The sequence below is a fragment of the Elgaria multicarinata genome, chromosome 15 (genome assembly GCF_023053635.1).
Source record: "Elgaria multicarinata webbii isolate HBS135686 ecotype San Diego chromosome 15, rElgMul1.1.pri, whole genome shotgun sequence".
Classification (NCBI taxonomy): domain Eukaryota; kingdom Metazoa; phylum Chordata; class Lepidosauria; order Squamata; family Anguidae; genus Elgaria; species Elgaria multicarinata.
Genome location: NC_086185.1, coordinates 11,335,006 through 11,343,276, shown reverse-complemented (window position 1 = coordinate 11,343,276; position 8,271 = coordinate 11,335,006).

Genomic DNA, 8,271 nt, shown 5'->3' with positions numbered 1-8,271 from the left:
CCATTCTTAAATCTGGATTTCCCCATGAAGTCAGTGTTGCGTGAGTGAATGGATTGAACTGTAATTGCCATGATACTATACACCTGTTTGAAGAGCTGCGCCCAGTGCAAGTTGAAAGTTTCACTGGTTGGGAGTTCAAGAACCACAAGAAGGAAGCTGCTTCATGGACAGCACACTCAGCAGGCACACGGGTCACCTGGTCAGTCTTCCACACTACGTATGTATTTATTTATTTATTTTTGCATTTATATCCCGCCTTTTTTCCTCCAAGCAACCCAAGGCGGCCTACATAATCCTCCTCCTCTCCATTTTATCCTCACAACAACAACCCTGTGAGGTAGGTCGGGCCGAGAGTCTGTGACTGGCCCAGAGTCACCCAGTGGGTTTCCATGGCTGAGTGGGGACTAGAACCCGGATCTCCCGACTCCCAGTCCAATACTCTAGCCACTACGCCACACTGGCTCATACACTATGGTGAGATGTGATGTAATTCTATTTAAATTAAAATAGTTATGTCTAAATTTGCATGTGTACATATGAATTAGCATATGCCATTTTAACATTTACATAAAATTAACATATGCAAATTTTATACAAATAGGTGTCCTCCTTTGACTTTTTTTGGGGGGAGGTGTTTAAAAAAAGTCTCCACCCTAGTCCCATTCCTTCTTCTACACATGAGTGCCTTTTGCATTAGGAACATATGAAGAGCGCTCAAATTCAGGACAAAAAGACATAGCAAATGCCCATTTCAGAACAAGACATGGCAAACACCCCAGGCAAACGTCCATTTCATCTTTTAATAACTGTGTCATCTATAAGGGCCATTTAGCACATTACCCATAGCCAAATCCAGGTATGTCGTGGAGTTTACACTCAGCAGGGTAGGGGGGATAGCCAATCCCAGCTCTTTGACACATGGACCTGAGGATCTGTGTGTACAAACAAAAATATGAGCACAACCAAGGTGTCTGTTTTCATTCACATGTAAGATTTTTCAGCGCACCTGTAAAACCTGTAAAATCTAAACATGCATAGATGTCATTGCTAGTTGGTGAATCGCTAGTTGGGGAATAGGTGTACACCTGGAAGACGTCATCACTAGTTGGTGAATTGAGAAGAAGGAGAGAGGGAGAATTTCTGAGCCACTAGCATTGGTTGTGGGTGACTCAAATGGCTACAATTTCTTTTCACATAAACCGTGCAATATTCGATGACACAGTAAATTTGAACACTTTTTATAAGCCTGAAACTCTGCAAAGAATTAATTTGCCATGCATTGAGATCCTGGCGTTTAACTTTTTTCCCCACTTAACTGTAGGATTTAGAAATGCTGGCTATCAAAAGAGACTACTCTGGGCCGGAATTGAAGTTCTTTGCATTGTCGGGAGGCCCAGAGTCAATAAGAAAGAGCTTTGCAAAACTTTTGAATGACTGTTATGCCTCGAGATAGCTATATAGATAGATAGACAGACAGACAGATAGATATTTAAAATCTATACTTTACAAAAGACAAAAGAAATTGTCAGTCCCTTGCCAGTTTCGTCCCTCTTTTCTCCTATACTCTGGTCTTTTGCAACAGAGCTTTCTACCACTAAGAGCACAATCGTATGCATGTTTAGACAGAAAAAAACCCTATAACTCTTAGTATTCCAGCTGGGGAATACTGAGAGTTGTATTGTTTCTCTAAACACTCATAGTATTGTGCCTTAATCCTTCTTTCTACTCAGTTTCCTTTCCTTTTGCTTAGGTAAGGAATGAGTGCACGGATTGCCACGCGCAGAGCAGGGAGTGGATTCTAGCTTACACGATAAAATATTTTGCATAACATGTTATATAGTCACAGCAGCAAAAATCATATATGCCAAAAAAAGAGGGGCGAAATGGAGATCATTAATCATACCCAGAATGAGTGAACGGATACCAAAAAAAAATGTGGGGATTTGTTCTCATGGCTAAATTAATGCATTACATCAGAACAAAAGAAAAAAAGGTAGTGGCAGGACAATTTTATAATAAATTAGATCTCATTTATCAATTATTGTAAGACGTATTCCTTGCTTCAAAGAACGCAATGTCTTTTTTTCTGTGTTCTGAATTACTTGATTTGTTTTTAAGTTTGACTTTTTCTGTTTCTTTGGTTTCCAACAGAAATCAAGTTAAAACTTAGGATATTGTTTGCTATGATTGATTGAATGTTTCTCAGTTGCTGAAAAGAATTACACGGGACTAAAAGCTGTTAAAAACGACCTTTGCTATCTATTATTATTATTATTATTATTATTATTATTATTATTATTATTATTATTAAGAAAAAAGAGAGAGAGAACTAAAATAAACAGCAAGGGTGTAATTCAGGGGCATTGAACCTCTTTCAGTCCAGGGGCTGGATTCAATGTTGGAGAAGCTCTCAATTTTTTCCTGTTTCCCCCCCTCCCTGTTTTCTTTCTGAGGAGTCTGCACCAGCCATTTATTACAGGATTGTATCGTAGACATCACTAACATTTTTAATGTTCAGTGTTTTTAACTTTTGTAAACCATCCAGAAAGCTTTGACTATGGGGCAGTATATAAATGTAATAGGCAAACGTTTTTGGCGGGAACGCCTCCCTCACCGTCCACTGACTCTGGGTTCCTGCCCTTCTCCTCAGTTCCTTGAGACCGAATTGCTGGCCTCTTAACCAGGAGAGAAACCACTTGGTATCGACGGCACATTGATATCGACACCAAAGTGGGGACGGTGGGCAGGTTGTGTGAATGCACAGATGACCACTCGAAGAACCACAGTTACAGGTAAGCAACCTGCATTTCTTCTTCGTGGTCTCTGTGCATCACACATATGGGCGATTAACAAGGCTACTCCCTGGTGCAGGGTAGGTGCAGATCAATGTGCCATCTCAAGATGGAAGACAGAACTGCTTGCCCGAAATTGCAGTTTGTCCTGGTACAAACATCCAGACAGTAGTGTGTAATGAAGGTAGAGGGCTTATACCAAGTAGCCGCTCTGTGTAAATCCAGGATCGGCAGTCACTTGCCTCAGGCTGTCGACGATGAGGCAGTGCGTACTGAATGGGGTGTTACAGGACAATTGAGTTGTAAGCCCTCCAACTCATAATGCAGTTTAATAGCATTCACAATCCACAACACACATGTTTGTGACAATAGTGATTGCCGTCATTTAAGGGCAACGTCCAGCAAATGGTATTTTAGTCTTACAATTTACGTGACGTTCACCTGCTCCCATGGTGGTCTCTGCTCCACCTCCCACTTCGACCGGAATATCCCTGACTGCTTTTGCCATGGTTTTTCTGGCTGTCTCACATCCATTGTGAGGAACACTTGTGGTGACCCCACCCACTTTGCAAGCTTGTTGCTGTTCGCCATAAGTTCCAGGCTCAGCGAACAGCCAATTAGCTGTGAGAGGCGTGTCCATGGGTATTAGTGTGTTTTACCGCCAAGGGTTGGGTGTTGTTGTTGTTTTTAATACAAACATATCTCTGTGCAGAAGCCCATGTTTGACAGAGTTCCTATTCCCCGCATTTGTTTGTTTATTAATTTATTTATTTATTACATTTTTATACCACCCAATAGCTGAAGCTCTCTGGGCGGTTCACAAAAATTAAAACCATGAAGAGCATAATAAAACAACCAACAATCTAAAAACACAAACACAAAATACAGAATAAAAAGCACAACCAGGATTAAACCACGCAGCAGAAATTGATATAGGATTAAAATACAGAATTACAACAGCAAAGTTTAAATTTAAGTTAAATGGGAAAATAAAAAGGTCTTCAGCTGGCGATGGAAGGAGTACAGTGTAGGGGCCAGGCGAACCTCTCTAGGGAGCTCATTCCACAGCCGGGGTGCCACAGCAGAGAAAGCCCTCCTCCTAGTAGCCACCTGCCTCACTTCCCTATGTGCATCCATCATGAGTAAATTATTTTTTAAAAAATCCAGTGCCCCGTAGCCATCTGCTTAGCCCCACCCACTTCTACCGATACCCATGTGGGACCACCATAATGAGGCACACGTGCTCCCACAATGGCACTCCTCTAATTGCAGTACAGTTTAGTCGTGTGTGCCCTGTGAGGGGCGATCGCAGAAGCAGGGAACCTTCAGGAGCAGGCCTCTTCCATTGCGAAAGCACTGCAGGGGTAGATTAGCCCTAATGGCGGAATTGAAGACTTAGAATAAAGGGACAGAAATTTGTGAGCCTGCCCATGCCCTAAGATCAGTCATGGAGGCCCTGCTCATATATCCACAGGTAAGATCTACTAGTTTGGCGAGTGCAAGAGACAGGGCCTCTTCTGTCGTTGCCCCATCCTTGTGCAATACTAGATCGTGGGACGTGCATGTTGCTCTCCCCCCTCCCCCCGCGCTCTTTCTAAATATTTCAAACAGTCAAATCTAAAATACAATGAATGAAAAGATCAGCTTTTCTATGAATGGATGCCCCATTTTATTGTTTTATTTATTTATTTATTTATTTATTTATTTATTTTATTATATTTATATACCACCCCATAACCAAAGCTCTCTGGGCAGTTTGCAAGAGTTAAAAACAATGAACATTAAAAACAGATATATCAAAATTTAAAACCATCAAAAGCATTAAAACAATATCAATGTGAGTTTTGACAGCTGCTGTCATTTTCAATATTTCATGCTGATCTTTTCGTTCGTTGTATTTTAGATTTGACTGTTTGAAATATTTTCCTGGTCAACCGTCTTGAGAAGGCTTGAGGAGCTATTTGAAACTCAGCTTCCACAGCTCTGGTCTGAGGACTGTATCCAATGTTAGCCCTACTTAGAGTAGACCCATTGAAATGAATGGTACTTAGGGGAACCTAACAATGGATGCAACCCACTAACCCTCATGCTCTAACCACTGCACCACACTGGCTGTAAAGCCACACTCTCTTTGGCCTGTTTGAGTCTCTACACCCTTTCTACAAGCAGAGAAGTGGGCCTCACTCTGCTCCTTGTTTCATCTCCTACAGCCACCTTCCCCAAGCTGGCGCCTGCCAAACATGTAGGACTCTGACCACCATCATCCACATCCATTGCCCATGCAAGTTGTAGTCCAACACATCTGAAAGGTACAATTTCCATGGGCTCAGTAACGAACGGGATGCTACTTCCACACACATCCACATATCAAAGACGATGTTGGAATCAGAAGCAATAATTGCTAAAATAGTAGTACTAGAGATAGTGGTAGTATTACGACAAAAACACTATTTTTCTCCATAAAGACTCACACATTCTCTCACCCTCTCATGCAGTAATTTTATTGCTAATTCATATATATGCACAAAATACAGAAACAGGATAAACATACTCCCACTTCAAGTAAGTTTATACAAAACAGTTCCTCCTATGATGTCCTACACTGTTAAAGCAATTACATCATCTGGGACGTAATCTTCAATCCAGACTTTAGGTGCAACTCTATCCATGTTTAGATAGGGCGGGGGGTGGGGGGAATCCTCCAACTCCCAATTGTAGGGAATTTGCCCGTATTCATACATAGAGGAGAGCCACTGAAATCAATGGGACTTAACTTATCCCATTAATTTCAATGGATCTCTTCTAAGTATGACTAAAGGCACAATCCTATGCAGAGGGAGGGGGGATCCTACAACTCCCGACTGGGAGTTGAGACCAGAAATCAATGGGACTTAAGTTAGATTAATTTATGTCCCTTTGATTCCAGTGGGTGTACTTAAAGTAGGGATGCCCATTTCTGGGAAATCAGCTTCTTTTGGGGTTCACTGGATTTCCACAGTGCCCCAGGTTTGGCTTCCATTTGCAAGCGAAGTTGCAGATTTCCCCCCCTGAAATCTAGAACTTTGGGGGTTGTTTGTTTGTTTGCTTGCTTTTAAAATATCATAAATAGAAATCTGCACAATTTTCTATTTGTGCAAATTACTAAAATTATGGCTGCAATTTGCACAAATTCTGGAAATTCCATTTGCAATTTGTGCACATTTCTATTTACATTTTTTAAAAAAAACACAACTGGAAAATCTCTGATATGGATCAAGTTGGGCCAGCTCATGGGGAAATGAGCGGAATTCAGGGGGCCTAAGCTAATGACAGCTGGGTGAGCTTAGGGTGACCATATGAAAAGGAAGACAGGGCTCCTGTAATAGTTGTACTGAAAAGGAAATTTCAGCAGGTGTCATTTGTACAGTATATATGGAGAACCTGGTGAAATTACCTTTTCATCACAACAATTAATGCTGCAGGTGCTCTGCCCTCTTTTAAATCTGGTCACTCTAGTGTAGCTCCTGCAGCTTTAACTGCTGTGATGATGAGGAAATTTCACCAGGTTCTCCATATATCCAAATGACACCTGCTGAAATTCCGTTTTCTATGCAACTGTTAAAGATACAGGAGCCCTGTCCTCCTTTTCATATGGTCACCCTTGGTGAGCTCAACCTTCTCAATGAATTCCTCTGACATCCCTAAGTTGAAGTATGACTAAGTCTGGATCCAACCATATAAGTTTAGGACTGTTCCACTTCAGAAAGCAAGTGGAGGGAATCTCATGTTGGATTGCTAACCCACCAGGGAACAGGCTAGTCTAGGCCAGCAATCCTATAGACTTACATGAGGGTAAATCCATTGAATTCAATAGGACTTGCTGCTGAATAAACATGTATAGGGTTGTCCTTTAGAATTTTTTTTCCTGGCAGTTTTTCACATAAGGGACGATTCAGTTATGTCTGCGGTCCTGGGAGGGCTGTACCACATTATTTTTCTGAATATGTTGTCTCCAGCCTCAAACACTCACTGTATAACATACTCATGGTGAACGGCATTTACATGACAAAATGGAATTTTTAGCAATGTTCAGGGATTCCTTGCGGAACTGAAGAGGGCTGAACTCATTTAATGTCAAGAACAAATCCTGCCAGACTAATCTGAAATCATTTTCTGATCGGGTAACCTCCCTTGTAGACTGTGAGAATGCGGTGGACATAATATAACTTGACTTCAGCAAAGCTTTTGATAAAGTGCCCCATGACATTTTGAATAGCAAACTAGCTAAAAGTATGCTAGATGGAGCAACTATTAGGTGGATCTACAGATGGCTACAGAATCGGACACAAAGAGTGCTTATCGATAGTACCTTCTCAAACAGAGGGGAGGTACCAAGCGGGGTACTGCTGGGCCCAGTGCTCTTCAACATTTTAATTAATGATTTGGACAAGGAGGTGCAGGGAATGCATATCAAATTTGCAGATGACACAAAATTGGGTTGGATATCTAATACCTTGGAAGACAGAAACAAACTTCAAAATGATCTTAATAGGCTGGAGTGCTGGGCTGAAAACAACAGAATGAAATTTAATAGGGATAAATGACAAGTTCTACACCTAGTAAAATGAAACCAAGTGCATAGTTACAAGATGGGGGACACTTGGCTCAGCAATACTACAAACGAGAAGGATCTTGGAATTGTTGTAGATCACAAGCTGAATATGAGCCAACAGTGCGATGTGGCTGCAAGAATGGCAAATGCTATTTTGGGCTGCATTAATAGAAGTATAGCTTCCAAATCGCGTGAGGTACTGGTTCCTCTCTCTTCGGCCCTGGTTAGGCCTCATCTAGAGTATTGCGTCCAGTTCTTGGCACCACACTTCAAGAAGGACGCAGACAAGCTGGAGCATGTTCAGGGGAGGGCAACGAGGATGATCAGGAGTCTGGAAACAAAGCCCTATGAAGAGAGACTGAAAGAACTGGGCATGTTTAGCCTTGAGAAGAGAAAAGTGAGGGGAGACATGATAGCACTCTTCAGATGCTTGAAAAGTTGTCACACAGAGGACGGCCAGGATCTCTTCTCGATCATCCCAGAGTGCAGGACACGGAATAATGGGCTCAAGTTACACGAAGCCAGATTCTGGCTGGACATCAGGAAAAACTTCCTGACTGTTAGAGAAGTATGACAATAGAACTAATGACATAGAGAGGTTGTGGGCTCTCCCACACTAGAGGCCTTCAAGAGGCAGCTGGACAGCCATCTGTCAGGGATGCTTTATGGGGGTTGGACTCAATGGCCTTATAGGCCCTTTCCAACTCTTCTATTCTATGATTCTACTCACAAAATATTTTAGTTTACTTTGAACCCACAGGATTTTGACAGAAAATAAGACTTGTCGAAGACTTTCTACTCTGTCTACAGAATCAAGAGAGAGAGAGAGAGAGAGAGAGAGAGAGAGAGAGAGAAAGAAAGAAAGAAAGAAAGAAAGAAAGAAAGAAA